At 32.6% G+C, this 20,054-nt stretch overlaps 1 pseudogene; it reads left to right on the top strand.

Annotated features, from left to right (window-relative positions):
- The first annotated feature begins 6,328 nt into the window (after positions 1-6,328).
- LOC114744715 (G-type lectin S-receptor-like serine/threonine-protein kinase B120) lies at positions 6,329-10,322 on the top strand (annotated as a pseudogene).
- Positions 10,323-20,054: the final 9,732 nt, after the last annotated feature.

The raw sequence follows: 20,054 nt of genomic DNA, 5'->3' as shown, positions 1-20,054 counted from the left end.
CCCATAGAGAAGTCCTTCCCAAATTGGGATTTTGAAATTCAGTGAAATGACAAAAATGCCCTTTGTTCTTTTTTTTAAAAAAAAAAACTCAGCCCCTCACCGGTGGCCGGCGACTGGCGACCACCGCCGGCGACTGGCCTCCGGCAGCCGCCGACCGCCTCCGGCCACCGGTGTGGTGGCTGCCGGTGAAGGATTTTTGTGACAAGATTTTTTTTTTTTGGGAATAGGATAATATTGGTTCAAAGTGGCGGGGGTGGGATTTGATCCCACAACCCCTTGGCTACTTGGACCAACAAAAGGATGGCCATTGGGCCATCAAAGATTTCTTAACCTTATAATGCAAACAAAAATATAAGTTAACTCTTTTACTGTGACTCCAGCTCGTGACAACAATTTATCTGAGGATGACAAGTCTTAATTGAGAAATAACAAGTCTAAATTTGATATTAACAAAGCAACTTTTCGTTATACATAACAGAAATACCGAATAAATTATGATCATAATTTATTTAAAAATGACACGTCTTTGTTGAAAAATAACAACAATTTATTCGGTATTTCTTGTTATGTATAACGAAAAGTTGCTTTGTTAATATCAAATTTAGACTTGTCATTTTTCAGTAAAGACGTGTTTTTTTCAAATAAATTATGGTCATTTTTAATTAACGTAGATGTTATTTCTTGTTATGTATAAGGAAAAGTTGCCTTGTTAATATCAATTTTAGACTTGTCATTTTATAGTAAAGACGTGTCATTTTTAAATAAATTATGATCATTTTTAATTAATGCACATGCTGCTATGTTATGTATAACGAAAAGTTGCTTTGTTAATATCAAATTTAGACTTGTTATTTCTCAATTAAGACTTGTCATCCTCAGATAAATTGTTGTCACGAGCTGGAGTCACAGTAAAAGAGTTAACTTATATTTTTGTTTGCATTATAAGGTTAAGAAATCTTTGATGGCCCAATGGCCATCCTTTTGTTGGTCCAAGTAGCCAAGGGGTTGTGAGATCAAATCCCACCCCCGCCACTTTGAACCAATATTATCCTATTCCCAAAAAAAAAAATCTTGTCACAAAAATCCTTCACCGGCAGCCACCACACCGGTGGCCGGCGCCGGTGGCCGGAGGCGGTCGGCGGCTGCCGGAGGCCAGTCGCCGGCGGTGGTCGCCGGTCGCCGGCCACCGGTGAGGGGCTGAGTTTTTTTTTTTAAAAAAAGAACAAAGGGCATTTTTGTCATTTCACTGAATTTCAAAATCCCAATTTGGGAAGGACTTCCCTATGGGTAATTACATTTCCTTAGCTTCCCAAATTGGCATTTCACATTTTGGAGCTTCTTTATCTGTCATTTTCCCTAAATACTAAATGTGTGGCTCTTATACTGCATAAATTTAAAATGCCGAGGAATGCATGTCTTAGTCAACTTGTCCGCTTCCACAAAAATAAGACAAAAAGAAGGTCCAATTCTTACTTACCCTTTGACAATGCATTTTTTTTCCATAAAAATAAAATAGTTTCCACTAACTTTATTTTAATCTAGAAGCACGGGTTATATGAGAATATTCTTATTTTTGAAAAAAAAAATCCAAATACATATAATAATTAAAAAAATCATTTCAATAAATAGTAATGAACAATTTGATTTTATTTTAATGTCATGTAAATGAATAGAGTAATAATTTTGTTCTTGTAAAGTATCTCGATTTAATGGATTTATTCTTTATTTTTTTAATAGTCTAAGACACCCAATGCTATGGTTTTTGAATTAATTAGACACTTTCCATGCTAGTACATATTGATATTTTTTTTTGGTTAACTTGTAAGATCTGTGGCTTTTGTTTATTCCTCGGGTCAAGGTGTGTCCAGCACCCCGAACTATTTTTCCAGGTACACCCAATGTCCTAAAGTAATTTTCAGTGCATCCAGTGTCTCAAACTAATTAAAACGGTGCATCCATATCCCGGACTAACAGAAAAGTTAAGTTTGACCATTATTTGCTAACTCAAATGAAGGTTGACCGACGTGATGGACATATAGGCATCTGATGTGTATTATTTTGACGGGCCAAGGCGCGCCCAACACCCCGAACTATTTTTCCAGGTGCGCCCAGTGTCCTAAAGTAATTTTTTATGTATCCAGTGTCCCAAACTAATTAAAACGGTGCGCCCACATCCTAAGCTAATAGAAAAGTCTCGTTTGACCGTTACCTTACTAACTCAGCTGAAGGTTAACCGAAAAATCCTAGATGGCGGACACACAGGCGTCTGATGTGTATTATTTTGACTGAAAATTCAATTTATTTCTCCTCTTCTAACATTTATCTTCTGCCAGTTTTAAAACTTAAAAAAAAAAAAAGAAAGACCACCGATCCACCTCTTAAATCTTGGTACATGTACCACCCATTCAATCACATCCTCGTCTTTAAGATTTTATCCCATTTCTTCCACCACACATTTCCATCTCCGTCTCTATCAACTCCTCATCCAACTCGCGTTTGTTTTCCTCCTCCTAGAACACAGTGAACTTTCCCCTGGTCACTTCGTCGACATCATCGTCGCCTTCTGAAAAAACACCAGCTGCTACCAGGCTCGTCTTGGGAGCTTTAGTCGAAATAATACACATCAGACGTCTGTGTGTCCACCATGTAGGATTTTCCTGTCAATCTTCAGTTGAGTCAGTAAGGTAATGGTCAAACGAGACTTTTCTGTTAGTTTAGGATGTAGACGCACCGTTTTAATTAGTTTGGGACACTAGATACATACAAAAATTACTTTAGGACACCAGGCACACCTGGAAAAATAGTTCAGGATGCTGGGCGCACCTTGGCCCGTCAAAATAATACACATCAGACGCCTACGTGTCCGTGACGTTGGTCAACCTTCGGCTGAGTTAGCAAATAACAGTCAAACTTAACTTTTCTATTAGCCCGGGATATGAATACACCATTTTAATTAGTTTGGGACACTGGATGCACCAAAAATTACTTTAGGACACTGAGTGCACCTGGGAAAATAATTCGGGGTGCTGGGTGCACATTAACCCTTTATTCCTCTCATTACAGAATTTATAAGATTCTGTTATCACATTGTGATGTTTCACATCGTTGAACAGGACCATTTGAAAACTTCTTTTTTTTTTTTGCCAAAACCAATATAGATGAATATTCTAAGCTCGACTCACCAGTATTCCATGATAAATATATAACTGGGTTAATACAATATTTCATCACTAAGTTTGTAGTCATTTTAATTTTGATTTCTCAAATTTCAAATCATTGGTTTTGGTTCCTCAAAGGGTAAAATGATTCAAATTTATTAAGTTATAGGGACTAATATTTTAGATGAAAAGAAACTTGATAGATTAAAGCTTATTATTTGAAATTCAAAACACTAAAACCAAAATGAAAACAAACTTAAGAGACCAAAAATTATATTAACCATTAACACAAGGTGTTCATGGGACGGGACGGGATAGGGACACGTACTAATAGCGTCCCATCCCATCTCTTTTTTTAGATTTTTTTTTTTAATTTGAAAACTAATTATATAAGAAGTGTAAAAACTTATAATTAAAACTACGTGAGGAAAATAGGTAAAAATAAGGAAACAATAACAAAGAAAAAAATGTTTTTTGTAATCATGAGAGACCAAAAAAACAAACTTAAAATATTCACTTCAAGAAATGTCATGTAACCTATACAAAAACAACTTATAAAGAAATAAAAAATAACAATTGATAAATATTATTACCAAAATACTATTACAATAATAAATAAAATAAATATATAACAACTAAAAATAAAGATAATATATTAAAACAAGATCAGGACGGGACACTTGTGTCCCACGTTCCGCGTCCAGTTTCATCCCAAATAATTTTATTCCGCCCGCTTTCATCCTTTTCAAAAACTTTAGAGACAGGATGGTCTTGTTCCAAAATGACTAGGACTAGGATGAGACGATGAGACATTAAGCGGGACACAATTGAACACCCTTACTATAACCCCATCTAAATAGTCCTAATTATTAATACATATTTTTTTGAGCCAAAGATTTAAAAACATAAAAGGAAAGGAAAATGTCATCTACCCTAAGCGAAAAGGAGGCTAGAACATCTTCTAATAGCTGAGATTTACTATCTGATAATTACCAACCACTTAAATGTTTACACGAAATTCAAATATTTCTACAAGGAGAATGTTTTAAAAGTCCAAACGTTATATTTTTTTACAATATAAATATATAATAATTATTATATGTATAAACACCAATTCAAGAAATTGAATAATTTTTTAATATAACAATTTATGTAATCATTTGTTTAATGATTATCAGTTACCAAAAATAATTCACTGATTTTGATGAGTATACATAGACAATAAAAATATCATCATTGATTGATTACGCTGGAATCTCCGGTGAAATATATAAAATATGTTAGGTCAAGATTTAAATTAAATAATACTATAATAAGCGTATGATTTTTGAATCTTACCTTCTCTCCTTTTTGACCATCTTTGAATCTTACCTTTCTCAGTTTGATTTTGGCATTTTGTAGCCAGTTCCTTTTTATTTATTCCCAATTAAAAATAAAAGAAAGTGGTGTGTTTGGACATACCTAAAGTGGGGGCCTTTCTCATGCGAGAAGCCGCCCATTATTTGCTGTTATATGCTTTTTTTTAATTATAATAGTCTGATTTAGTACACATTATAGATAGTTTTTAAAACAGCTTATAATTAATTTTTTAATTATAATTTACGAAATACAAGATAAATATGTAAAAAAACTTTAATCGAGTTACATGAAATGTTTTTATAAATAATTTTTAACACTATGCCAAACAGAGTCTATATATCTTGGACATAGAATTATCAATTATCTAACATTATGGTGCTATATTTTTTTTATTTACATTAATCACGTTAACCTTATTTATGATATAAGATGTTAGATGCATTAAAAATAATATTAAAATGTTGAAAGCATCAAAAAGTATCAAATAAAAAGAAAAAAACCAAAAAGAATGTAAAAAAATAAAATTAGAGTATTGGATAATAGTGTTTTCTTACATCTTTAAACAAATTCACCTAGAAGCCACTCTGCTTCATAGAGTAGTCTTCATGAGAGTATGCAGACATAAAATAGATTATTTTAATAAACTAGCTTGAATTATTTGTGCAATCATGAAATTTGTCATTATTTAATCCAAAAAAACCATTTAAATTGGTCTTGGAGGCTCGTCAAAATTAGAATAGACCTCAAGTGCAAGATTGAAAAGGATATTATTTGAAAATAAATGACTAAATCTCAAGTAAATCATATATCTTCTAAATATCTCAAGATTTACTTTGTTAAAGAAATCACTTGAAAAAAGTTTGTGTGAATCATGTTTTGAAAATAGAATGTTTGAAGGGAAAAGGATATAGGCTTCCCGGTTTTTTTTTTGTCAACGAAAGGATATAGGCTTCCTAAAGATTAATGATGCTATGGATTTGTGAGTGACATGTTTTCCAGTTGTAATGCAATACTAATTATTACAGAAGATATCTTATTTAATTAATTACTTAAAATAACAATTTATTTAAGCATTAACAAGTATTAAAGTATTTATTGATTTTGCTGTAATCAATGACTGTATTTATTACTATGAATGTATTAAAATTGGTAAATATATTTAACACTAATTATCATATCCAAATTGTTAAATTGTACATATAAGGACTTAAAAAGTGCACTATCATCAGTAGTATATTACACCGAGCTATCGGAAAATTAGTTAACAACAATTGCCTGCATATATTAAAAGAGTTTTTTAAAAAAATTATTATCAATATATAGTATAATTCAAATAAAATAAATTTACAGGATACATCTCCTTGTCATTGTTTACATTTTAATAATTTAATTAAAAAAATTTATTAAAAAAAAAGAAAAGAAAAGAAAAAAGGGTCCACTAGCCACTAGGGACCCAACCGAAGCAGGTCGGAAGGCGGAGCCACCTGGTTTGCTGGCTAATCTTGGACCTGTTTGCTGACCACCCAGCTTCGCAGCAGGACGGGTGGATCCCGCCTGTTTTTGTGCATCCCATGAAACCAAAGTCTTCTTCTTCTTCTTATCTCTCTCTCTCTCTCTCTCTGTCTCTCGGTCTTTCCCGTCAGTTTCATAAAATGTGATTTACGTTTCAGGTTCACTTCACCACCTTCACATACTCGTCTTGGTCAGACTACAACGGCACTCCCATGCGTGTTCAAGCTTCTTTGCTTATTACTGCTTCCTTTCATTTCATCTCATGTCATCCCACCAACCCACCAATCTCTCTCCCCATTTTCTGATTTTTAGTTCTAATTCTAACAAACGGCCATGGAGAGAGCGCACACTCTTCCATTCTTTCCACTCTCCTTCGTCTCCTTCTTCATCCTCTGTTTTCTCTCTCTGTTTTCCCATGCTGCCATTTTCAATTCAATCACTCAGGGCCAGTTGATCAGAGACGGCGACACAGTCGTATCACATAGGCTCAATTTCGAGTTGGGTTTCTTCAGTCCCCAAGATTCCCCGCTGCGATACGTCGGGATTTGGTACGGCGTCTCCGGACGGTCGGTGATATGGGTTGCGAACAGAGGAAACCCAATTGAAGACACAAAAGGGGCTATAACAATTAGCAGAGATGGCAACTTGGTCATCTTGGACGGGCAAAACAACACAGTCTGGTCCAGTAACGTGTCAATCCCAATCCCGAGAAACAAGTCGAAGGCTTTTCTCCGGGACGACGGAAACCTTATTCTCTCGAGTAGCCCTAATAACAGGAAGTTATGGAAGAGCTTTGAGCATCCAACAGATACATTTCTACCTGGTATGATTGTTCCAGTAAATGAAACAATGGGAGAGGTACGTAATTGTGTGTCTTGGAAATCTGCTGATAATCCTTCACCAGGGAACTACACAATGGGACTCGATCCTCGTGCAGCACTCCAGATAGTGATTTGGGAAGGAAGCAAAAGGAGATGGAGAAGTGGGTATTGGGATGGTAGAATATTCACAGGTGTGTCAAACATGACCAGCAGTTATCTTTATGGTTTTAGACTCAACGTGAATGATGACCAAACCAGGTACTTAACATATAATCCACTGAACAGTTCTGAAAAGGTAAGGTTTCAGATAGGCTGGGATGGGACTGAAAGGGAGCTCATTTGGGATGAAGGCAAGAGAAACTGGATTACTGTGGAAAGTGAGCCATATAATGATTGTGAACTGTATAACAACTGTGGGAATTTTGGGGTATGTTGTTTATCCACTTCACCTATCTGTACTTGCTTAAAGGGATTTGAGCCAAAGGATTGGGATCAGTGGCAGAAAGGGAACTGGTCAGGTGGGTGTAAAAGGAGAACCCCACTAAAGAATGAGATCGAAGCTAGTAATGGAACAGACAAAAATGTTAAGGATGATGGATTCTTGATGATTAGGTGTATGAAATTGCCTGATTTTGTAAATTTGGTGGCTGATAGGAACTCTGACATTGATACTCCCAAAGAGAATTGTGAGAATCGCTGTGTTTCGGATAGTAATTGTACTGCTTATGCTTATGTTATTGGGATTGGGTGCATGATTTGGCATGGGGAGTTAGTTGATATTGACCACTTTGAAAAGGGAGGAAACACGTTGTTCATCCGCCTTGCTGCTTCTGAATTAGGTGAAAATTCTGTCTCTGTTTTAATCGATAGATTGAATTTTTTTTTTTTAAACGATTTAAGTTTAACTCCTGATTCGTGTCTCTTTGCCTCCTTAGTCCTTAGGTTAACGTAAAATAAGCCTACTTTGGCAAAGTTGGCGCAGTGTAGGCAAGGTAGGCCTACTTTACGTTAACTTGGCGAGGACTTCAAAACGCAGAGACAATCCTCGCGCGTCAAATTTCGAGAAACTGTTATCACTGTTTCTTCTTCTTCTTTACAACTTCTCTTCCTTTTCTCCTCAGTCTTATACAAAATTTATATTTTTGTTCTTACAACAGAAGGGAAAATAGCACTTGTGTTATGCCTCATAGTAGCTTATTTCTCGCATGCATTTAGAAATATATCCCCACTACCTTTCAAAGTCCAGTGTGAGGAAAGCTTTAGTCAGCAAATAATAAGTGCTTGCATTTCTTTTGGTAGTTGAGCTCATCCTATGACTATTTTAATTTCTTCAGCCACGAGTCAATGGCTGAATGTCATATTAAACGAAGATGCTGGAAAGAATACGCCGCTTTGAATCTTCAAACCATTTCTCACAGTTTATGGTTACAGTGGATGACCGTTATGTCTGTAAATGCAGGCAATAGGAGTAAAAAGACTGAGATAATGATAATAGCATCGGTTGTAGCAGGAGTAATCTGCCTAGGACTGTGCGTGTGGCTAGCATATATGTTTCAAAGAAAAAGCAAAGGTAACACTTGTTTCTTCCTGAAGTTTCCGTTTCTTAATCTTTTTTGAACAAGAGAAATCTTGATTGGTTCTTAGTATTAATTATAATTTCCTCAGCTTCAGGAGGCAAGAATGATGATGTACCCATATTTGTTACAAATAAGAGTAGAGATTCTTCAGTAGATGTTTCCGGATCAACTGAGTTTAGTTTGGAAGGGAATCAACTAAGCGGGCCAGAATTACCATTCTTCAATTTCAATTGCATCGCAATAGCCACAAACAATTTCTCAGAAGAGAATAAGCTCGGAGAGGGGGGATTTGGTCCTGTCTACAAGGTAAAAGTGCTCTGCCTTGCCTTGAGGAAGTACAAGGTTGAATGAAAAAACACGAACTCACAGAAATTGTTTATCATTCCATTGCCAGGGAAAGCTTCCAGGGGGAGAAGAAATAGCAGTCAAGAGACTTTCAAGATGTTCAGGCCAAGGATTAGAGGAGTTCAAGAATGAGATGGTACTGATAGCTAGACTACAACATAGAAATTTGGTGAGACTATGGGGATGTTCCATCCAAGAGGAGGAGAAGTTGCTGGTATATGAATACTTGCCTAACAAAAGCTTGGATTGTTATTTATTCGGTAAGTTTCTTCCTAGCTAACCTTGCCTATATGTTCTTGTTTTCAATTTAATCTTGTTAAGGATGATAAGAATTAACACACTAACCACACATTGTCAGAATGATTGGTTTGTTTTGATGTGCTTCTTACCCTTTCTGATAAAATCATGGCAGACCCAGTTGAGCAGAAAAAATTAGACTGGAAAAAAACGATTTGAAATCATTGAAGGCATTGCAAGAGGGATACTTTATTTACACAGAGATTCTAGACTTCGAATCATTCATCGTGATCTAAAAGCAAGTAATATTTTGCTAGATGAAAATATGAATCCGAAAATTTCAGATTTTGGCTTGGCCAGAATATTTGGAGGCAACCAAAATGAAGCCAATACAAATAGAGTAGTTGGCACATAGTAAGCATGCTTTCATTTGGCTTATATGTTCAATTATAAACTTACAATAACCTACACTAATCTCAACATAACATTACATTTTCAGTGGTTATATGGCACCAGAATATGCAATGGAAGGTCTCTTTTCAGTGAAATCTGATGTTTATAGTTTTGGTGTGTTACTACTTGAGATTGTGACTGGCCGTAAGAATACAAGCTTCCGTGATGAAGATGGCTCAAGTCTGATTGGATATGTAAGATTATGCTGCATTTTTTTTTTCAATACTTGCCTGATACAACCTGCATAATTGCTTTGGTTCACTTTGAATGCTGAATTTTGCATAATGGAATGCGGGTAGGCATGGAGACTCTGGAATGAAGAGAGAGGGATGGAGCTTGTGGACCCCACAATCCGTGATTCAACACCAAGAAGGAAAGCTTTGAGATGGATACAGATAGGGATGTTGTGTGTGCAGGATTCTGCAGGTCACAGACCAACCATGTCTACTGTGGTTCTGATGTTAGAGAGTGGAACCATGGCTCTTCCATGTCCCAGACAACCTTTGATTTGCTCGAGTTCTGAGGATGAACATGTGCATATGGATGGGCCTCTTGATGCGTCCTCAAATGGTTTGACAATTACAGTGGATCTAGTCAGATAGCAGAACTGCATCTTTCTCTTTCCTCTCTTTTTCATTTTTTTTGAGGCTCATTAGTGTGATCACCCTTTAAACACATGATACAATTACAAGATTAAATTAGTTTTTCGATTTTTATTTTATCTATAGTACAGATGAACATGAGTAGTGTCAGGTGTTAGTTTTGAACTGGGGTTGTAAAGATGTAAGATTTAAGATATTTTTAAGATTCAATTGTACATGGGAAGAAAAACATTGGATGGATTTAAAGTTCAACTTGAATTCAACCCATTTAAAGTGTTTGTGTATTGTTAAAATTTAATTATTGTGTATGATATGTTTTTGGTACCATTTTTTTTTTTTTTAATCTGTGAGCTGTGAATAACCGCATGAAACTTTGCGACGGCCGACGAGAGAGAAGGCAGCAAGTAGCCGTTGACCGCTGTCCTCCTCTTGGGCCTGGTAAGGATTTGGGCCCAGATATGGTTTTGTTTTTCATTCTCTTGCTAACTTAACCACGGTTCTGGCCCCAAAAAACAAATTGTTAATTTTGAAGGAGGAAATTTATCTGCACCCTAAAATATCTCTAATATCCATTAAGAAAAACCTGGCCAAAAAAATCCATAAAAAATTCATATAATATTTTTTCAGTATTAATATTAGTAATTAACAATATTTCTCCTTTCATTATGTTTATAAAATAAATATGTGAAGATTTATTGGGTTCATTTCAACACCTCTTTTCGTACTTGATATTCTATGGCTAAAACGATGTCTTGATGCCCAAGGAACCAAATATCATTGAAGCATCCCTTTTACGCCACCGGTATCATTCAATCCTTTGACCATATAGAATCAATGAATTTGTTGATGCGTATGGACAAACAAACAGTAAACTTTCGATTGAATTCTCTAAAACCATCTTTGTGTAAAAAATTGAAAAAGATACATTGAAAAGGAAAGATTAAAAAAAAAAAAAAACTTGCGCAATATGTGTGTGTGTGTGTGTGACCGATAATTAAAATAATTTTAATAATTTATTTTGAAGATAATCCATAAAATTAATTAAATATCCAAAAGTTAACAGGGAGTCTATCTTAGTGATGAGTGAGAGAGGGACACTTGATCACCCAAAACTGAAAGAAAAATGAATTGAAATACATGTGTATAACCCTAAACGTATTTTTAAAAAAATGAAATGTTTGGAAATTAATTCAATGATATGGGAGAGGTGCGAGGCTTATAATTAAGTTTGCTAAGCTCATATTCATGCATTGATTAAGTGATTATATTGGATTGCATGAAAAGATTTGGAGGGTTTTATTTGAGGAATGAATGAAAAGACACACAGAAAATCACATTCCATCTTTCCAGTTTGCTTAAGCAGCCCAAAGCTTAATTTGCTGATTCCTTACTCATCAATATAATCATGTTTAGATTCTAACTGATGTTTTGTCTTTTATTTAGAGAGTGCTTAGTTATTTGATTTTCTGCTTTGCACTCATTATCCCAGAAAAATCATGTTTATCACATGAAAAATATTCAAATTGCCCTATGGATGTGAATGTGCTGCATCTACATCATTCTATAGTCAACCCATGAAAGGATTGAGATTTGATGAAAAGAGATCAATACACTCGGTATGTTATGAAAATAACAAACATTAATATCTGGTTGTACAATAATATACACTACCTCGGGTTTTTAATATGAGAGCCAGTAAGGGATTTAGCTTTGATCATAAATATAAAATCTCAATTTACTTTGCTTCCCATCTTTCTCTAAAATATCTTTATTGACTGTAAAGAGTTTTCAAATAAGTCTAATCATCTAATGCATATGATTAAAAATGATAATTGTCTAATTCTTATGTTAAGAACCAAAGATAGTTGTATCTAATGAGAAAAATATATTAAATTTTTGTTATTAATTTTTTGTTCATAAAAAATATAAGATTTATATTTTGGTCAAAAAAAGTATAATATTCATCATCAATTGCTTTAATTGGCAGAATTTTTTTTACATATATTTTAAAAAAATATCAAATAAATATTTATTAAGAATAAAAACTGGAATGTTAATGAAATAATTTCATCCGATTGATCATAAGGTCTCTCTTGAACCCTCTATATATTCACATGGTTTCGATTGACGGTTCATCCTTTGCCACGTGAGCTAAAAAAACATGCTGATCCGTCCAATTGCATTTACAGCTAACGACAGATGATGGCACGTGAAAGGGAAGAATTTTACGAGCACAAGGACATTATGGACTTCTTAACCATCATTCCTGGTAGGGGTGTACATGGGCAGGGCTGGCAGGGCAAGACCCCTGCCCGATGCCCAGCCCAAAGTATGAGCGGGCTACATTTTGCAGCCCGATGCCCGGCTCTGCCTATAGAAGCCCTAACTATTTTGGGCTGGGCATGGGCGGGCTGGGCTGGGCAGGGCGGGCTTTGCTGCCCAAATGGTGATGACTTGCCGATATCACATGTAAAAAAACTTTCGTCCATAACTGAAAATTACATTTCATAATTTTGTATTTTCACACATTGAAATTATCTAGAAATAATTCAAAACAAGTCTTAGCAAATATCCAAATAAATAGTATTCATAATCCATTTAGAACAAAACAACTCTCAACATTGTAATTAAATCTTTGAAATTCAAACAGTTCGCATCAATCTCTAGAAAGTTGAGAAAAGAATAAAACATCTAAAAAAATTGAAGAGGGGTTGAAGCACATTGAGATATTCCATTGAAGGTCGGGGATGGTGATATAATAGAAGCTTGATTATCCATTCAAGTGGCAAAAATTAAATGTTACCTAAAAGATTGCAAAATGATATTAAAACTGAAGCCATAGGCTAACAGTAATAATATAGACCATATAAAAATAGGGTGAAAATAATTGTAAAAAAGAAAAATAAAAAATCTTATAATAATTTAATATAACCCCTTTTAATATGCAAATACTTATTATGCGATACAATGTAGTTAGCAGTCCATACAACTAAAAGACTTCTTTCCATCATATGACTTGTTCATAAAAAATTAATACAAAATAACTAAATATAAATTAAATAAAACATAAAACATGTAATTCAAATAATTAAAACCCAATTTTCTTTTCCTGCTCTTACTCCAATCTTGTTTTCTATCTTGTATAAATATTTCAAATTGTTGATTTATACAAATATATAATGTATGAACTCCATTTTTTAACAAAGAAAGTTGTTAATGGCATAGAAGGGAAGACTGACTTATAAATAGCCAACATTACAACAGCAACACACAATAGGATATACTCAATAAAACTCACTAAGAACAAGTTAAAAGCAAAATACTATTGCTTCTTTAAAAGAATTAAATCCCCTAAAATGAAAAACTAACAGACATGTGACAATAATAAATTAAATTGCAAAGGGGAGGGAGATAACTTTTTTTTGGGTAAAAAAAGTAATATATTAATATTATTTCATAAATTATAATATATATATATAATTTGGGCAGGGCCAAATGGGCAAGGCAGCATGTCCTGCCCAATGCCCAGCCCTGCCCATGAAATGCCCAGCCCAAAGATGCCCATTCTTTTTCGGGCTCTTTTTTTTCGGGCTGGGCTGGGCAATTTTTCTTCGGGCTTCTGGGCTTCATGCACACCCCTAATTCCTGGTGTTATTTTGCCCATTCCGACGGAGGGAATAAAATCTACTGTAGAGAATGTGATAATGCATACTGTTGAGAACGAAATGGAATGCCATTCTTACTTTCTTACTCCCACATGAAATAACATAATACTCCTCCGGTCCTTATTATAAGACCCAATTTGACTTTTTATTTGGTCCTAATTATAAGACCCAATCCATTTTGTCTATTATATTTATGCATTTTTTTCTAAGATAATCCTTCTAATAATGATAGTTTTAGCCAATATACTTAATTAACAAGGATATTTTAGGAATGACAACACTTATTTATTATAAATAACCAACTTAACTTACTTCCTTAATCTCCTCAAATAAGTCAATTGGGTCTTATAATTAGGACCGGAGGAGTAACTTTTATCCTTTAATATAAAAATTAGTTAACTAATTTGATTAGATTAAAAAAATTTATTGTGTTAGTTATTTATAATAATTAGATATTGTCTTTCTTAAAATATCTCTACTAATCATATTTATTAACTAAAATTACTATTTAATTGAATATTTAACATGTATAATTATCACGAGGATTATTTTGAAAGAAATCAATAAATATAAAAGACAAAAAGAATTAGGAGTCTTTATATTTATGATCAAAACAATAATTAAACAAGATCTTATATTAAAGACGGAAAGTATGATAGGCAAAAATATCTTGTCTGGTTTTACCCATCCAAGTTGGCTCTATTTTAGCATGTAAAGGTACACATACTTATACTGTACTTCCTACCCAACGAAAACCTCAAAAACGAAACAAGTTTTATTTGCACCCACTTTTTAGTTATTTCCCCATTGATGCGTTTTTTCAAAAACGAGGCAACTTTATTTTAAAAAAAAATTTTACATTAAAAGAAGAAAAAATTGAATGTGATCAACCACTGGCCATCTGGCCTAGTGGTATGTGCGTGTGCGTGCGGGTTTGATCCCGTTTCTTGTAACCGGAAAAAAAAAATGAATGTGATCGCATATTGGTTTGTTTGTATGGAAGTGTCTTTGTGATCCGTTGGAAAGAAAAATAATAATAAGAAGAAGAAAAAAGAGAGTAAAAACTGTTCTTGGCAAACAACATTAAAATATAAACCTCATTTAACATATTATATGACTTGATCTATCCTTCTATTTGAGTCCTGACCCAAGTTAATTATATGATGTAAAGTAATTTTGTGTTGTAAGAGATAAATATGCGAGGAAAAAATTTTATCTCACAAGACATAAAATATTTTTTGAGACTTAACGTGAGTAATGATGCCATGGGATTTGTAAAAAATAACAGTCAAAGGTCATATCTGCAGAGGGCTAGCAAATGAATGATATAATTTTTAAAAAAAAGAAAGAAAGAAAGAAAGGAAAGATCAGAGATGATCTTTCTAGAAACCAAACTAGTAATTTGCAACGTTATTGTGATAATCCAGTCAAATTTGCAACGCTTTACCATTTCATCATCAGAGTAAGAAAATGTCAGAGTATACTTCTATTTCTTGTCAGTGTCATTAATTTTTCAGTCTGGAAACATCTATTTCTTCATTAAATATTCAAAATTCAAAAATAAATAGTATATGAGTTGCTTGAAGATTCCACACCGCTATTAAGCATGCTAATGCTTTGTAAATATCGCTATAGAAATATTTATTTTATAACAGTGAAAAAATATTTTAAAAAATTCGTGCTAGTGAGGATGATACATGCCACAATATAATAGAAGTCCAAGCATAAGTTAATATCATTTTTATTCTATAAAATTTGAAACCGGTGACCTTGTTTCAAGAAGAAAACACTACTCCAGGAATTAAGAGTTTTTAAATGAATTATTAGTTTTAAATTTTAGGGATCAAAATCAAAATAAAATCAAACTTGTGGAACTAAAGATAGTAATAACCTTATTTAACTTGTTAAAGGTATTGACTGATTTGGGTATAATATGCAATTGCGAGAGCCTTTTGGACTTGATGAGATGCCTAATCCTCAAGTTTGGGGGTTTTTTTCTGGGTCGATTCTAGATGCGTGTAATCGTGCGTGATCAAAAATAGAATATGCAATTGATTGGTATCAATAAAAATTAAGTTTAGATGGCAGAATATTTAATAAGTCTTTCAAATTGACGATCTATCTAAGAAAATATTCCAACTAGTTTCCAACACCTTTTGAATAAAGCAAAATATTATTAAAAGAGTATTTTTAATACATATATATATATGATATTACAAATTTTATTCCACTGCATGCAAGTGTAAAATTTAAAAATTAAAATAATTTTAATAGAGTTATTAGTGAACTTCAAAAAAACTCTGCAAGTATTTCAAATAATCTTTGAAAAGTTCGGTAGAAGCATGAAGTTGATATTCCAACTAGTTTCTAACGCCCTTTGAATAAAAGGATTGTTTGGATGAAACCAAACCATAGTTTGGAGAATAATTTCTGGATAATAAATTCTGAGAAAAATATATTTTGTAAAGAAGTGATTATGAGAAGTGAAAGTGTTTGGATAGTTGTTATCAGAAACATTTTATATATAAAATTATTAAAAAATATAAGTTAATATGATAATTACATAAAAGATAGATTTTATGATATATTTTAATTTTCAGGAATAAAATTATTAATAATATATTTTTTACCACATAATTAATAATACATAAGATAATATAATAAATAATTAATTAATATGTGTATATATATTTATAAGATATAAGATTAAATATGTTTATAAAAAAATAATTGAGAAATGTTAAAGTCATATTATTGTTGATATCTACTCTAACAGGCACAATCATGCTCTCCAATTTAAACCAGAAGCAGAATAGATTCACTTCTCCTGAAATCATGATTTTGACCCAAACTATGGTTTCAAATTATTTCTTCAAAATTGATGCTGTTTGGGTGACATCCCACCAAAACCATAATTTTGCCTCTCAAACTATGGTTTTGAAAGCACCCAAACAGTCCCAGAGTAAAAGAAAATTTTCAAAGCAGCACTTGCTCCAACAATTATATTTCTTGACCTTCCATTTTCACGAATTTTACGAACACAAGGGCATTATGGACTTCTTAACCATCGTTGCTGGTGGAATTTTTGCCCATTCCGTCAGAATTGTGGAGGGAATAAAATCTACTGTAGAGAATGAATAATGCATACTGTTGAGAACGGAATAAACTTTCAAGGAAGCCAACCAAACATGCAATGAAATGGAATGCCATTCTGACTTTCTTTTCTCCCACATAACATAGCACATAACCAAACAAGTTTTATTTGCACCCACTTTTCAGTTATTTCCCCATTGATGCGTTTTTTTAAAAAAAATGAGGCAAATTTAAAAAAAGAAAGAAAGAGAAATCTATGTATTATAAATGTCTTTTTTCATTTTTCGTTTTCACGAATTTTAACATTAGGAGAAAAAAAATTGAATGTGACTGTGTATTTGTTTTTATTGTATGGAAGTGTCTTTGTGGCCCGTTGGAAAGAAAAATAATATTATCTCCGGTTTTAATTATATAACCTTGTTTATAGACTATAAACAAGGTCGTCTATAAACGGGATCTTATAATTAAAATCGGAGATAGTAATAAGAAGAAGAAAAAGCAGTTCTTGGTAAACAAACAGTAAAATATAAACCTCATTTAACATGTTATATGACTTTACCTATCTTTCTATTTGAGTCCTGACCCAAGTTAATAATATGATTTTAAGTAACTTGTGTTGTAAGAGGTAAATATATGAGAAAAAAATGTTACTACCTCCGGTCCTAATTATAAGAGTTGGTTGATTAATTTGCGGAAATTAAGGAAAGAAATTTAGTTAGTTATTTGTAATAAATATGTGTTGTCTTTTCTAAAATATCCTTATTAATCAAATATGTTAGCTAAAACTATAATTATTAGAAGGACTATCTTGGAAAAAATTGAGTAAATATGAGAGATAAAATGGATTAAGGTCTTATATTTAGAATCAAGATAAAAGTCAAACGGGGCCTTATATTAAGACCCAGAAGTAGTATCTCACAAGACATAAAATATTTTTTGAGATGTTTCCAAATACCCACTTCATCTTGACTCGATGAGGCTTGAAGTGAGTAATGATGCCATGCATGGGATTTGCAACGGGAAGAATTAATTAATGGCCTATATCGATTCTCCTTCGTTTTTCCTCCATTGTCTTTTGTTCTTCTTTTTTTTTTTGGCCTTGTCCAGAAAAGAAAATTAAAAATGGCTATCCTTTCAAATAGTGATGAAATCAATCACATCCTATGAAAGTCAAGTCCATACTCAAAAAATGACAGATAAAAAATAAGAGCCAAAGGTCATATCCGCAGAGGTGTAGTAAAGGAATGATATAAACATAATTTTGTCAATAACTCGACTGTAATATCCATTAGATGCAGACTTGTAATGGTTATTTTTCATGGTCATACCCCAGAAGAATTTTAAAAAAAAGAAAGAAAAAAAAGAAAAGAAAATCATAGATGACCTTTCTAGAAACCAAACTAGTGATTTCTTAGCTTGCAACATCCAATGCTTTATATTATTGTGATAATCAAGTCAAATTTGGAACGCTTTACCATTTCATCATCAAAGTAAGAAAATGTCAGACTAATAGTGACTACAATTGAATTTCTTGTCACTTTCATTAATTTTTCAGTCTGGAAACATCTATTGCCTCATTAAAAACTCAAAATTAAAAAATAAGTAGTATATGAATAGCTTGAATATTCCACACCGCTATTAAACACATTAATGCTTTGAAAATATAGCTATAGAAATATATTTTTTTATAACAGTGAAAAAATATTTTTAAAAAATCTGTGCTCGTGAGGATGATACATGGCATGCCACAATATAATAGAAGTCCACGTATAAGTTAGATTTATGATATTCAATTGGGTTAATATCATTTTTATTCTATGAAATCTGAAATCGGTGACCTTGTTTCAAGAAAAAACACTATTCCAAGAACCAAGAGTTTTTAAATGAATTAAAATGAGATTAAATTTTAGAGATAAAAACTATTAGTTTCAAATTTTAAAAATCAAAATAAAATTAAACTTCAGGAGCTAAAGACAGGAATAACCTTATTTAACTTGGTGTTGATTGATTTAAGTATAACGTGCAATTGCGAGAGCCTTTTGGACCTGATGAGATGCCTAATGCTCAAGTTTGGGGGATTTTTCTGGTTCGATTCTAGAAGCGTGTAATCGTGTATGATCAAAAATATAATATGCGATTAATTGGTATCAATAAAAATTAAGTTTAGATGGCAGAATATTTAATGAGTCTTTCAAACCGCCTTTAAAAAATTCTGTAGAATCATGAAATTGAGGCTCTATCGACGTAAGAACGGGTTCCAACTAGTTTCTAACACCCTTTTTTTTTTTTTTGGCCGAGTTTCTAACACCCTTTGAATAAAGCAAAAGACTATTGAAAGAGTATTTTTAATATATATATGATATTAAAAAATTTATTTCACTGCTTGCAAGTGTAAAATTTAAAAAGTAAAATAATTTTTATAGAGTTATTAGTGACCTTCAAAAACTTTTTGCAAGTATTTCAAATGGTCTTTGAAAAATTCGGTAGAAGCATGAAGTTGATATTCCAACTAGTTTCTAACGCCCTTTGAATAAAGCAAAAGAAGATTTTAAAAGCAGCACTTGCTCCAACAATAATATTTCTTGATCTTTCAATCATCAAATCATATAACCGGCCAAAACAAAGAATAAGAATCAAGCATGCATGTGTGCTAAGTCGTAGAGAGAGAGAGAGAGAGATATATATATATATATATATATATATTTGTGTACCCAGTTTTTTTTATCGTACAAATGGGATCAGTTTCCAACTCAACAAGAATTATCAATCAAGTGAATAATAATTCAAAGTATATTTAATTTTATATTAAAAATATTAAAAATCCAACACACTAATAAAATTACGTTATTAAAAAAATCCAAACAAATATGTCAATCTGAATCAACATAAATGATCTGAACTATTAATTGCAAGAATATTTAAAGGAAAATGTCAAACAACAATAATGATTAAACTATATCAAGAAAAAAATCATGATTTAACTTTAAAATTATGAAACAAAATGCTTTAAACAAATCAATGTCAACAAAAAAACAATATAAAAAGAGATGTCGAAGCAAAACAATAATGCAAGTAGTGAATGTATGCTAGTGTCACACGCTTTAAAATGACATAGAAAAATCAAAGTAATTGTTAGACAAAGTACACAATAATACCACTTCTGGTTCTAAATATAAGAACTAGTTGACTAATTTGAGTAGATTAAAAAATAAGTTAAATTAGTTATTTGTAA

Source organism: Neltuma alba, unplaced genomic scaffold (assembly GCF_004799145.2).
Source record: "Neltuma alba isolate B1F8T4 unplaced genomic scaffold, ASM479914v2 tig00004432_pilon, whole genome shotgun sequence".
Taxonomy (NCBI): Eukaryota; Viridiplantae; Streptophyta; class Magnoliopsida; order Fabales; family Fabaceae; genus Neltuma; species Neltuma alba.
Note: the sequence above shows the minus strand (reverse complement) of the source record. Positions and strands in the feature narration are given on the sequence as shown.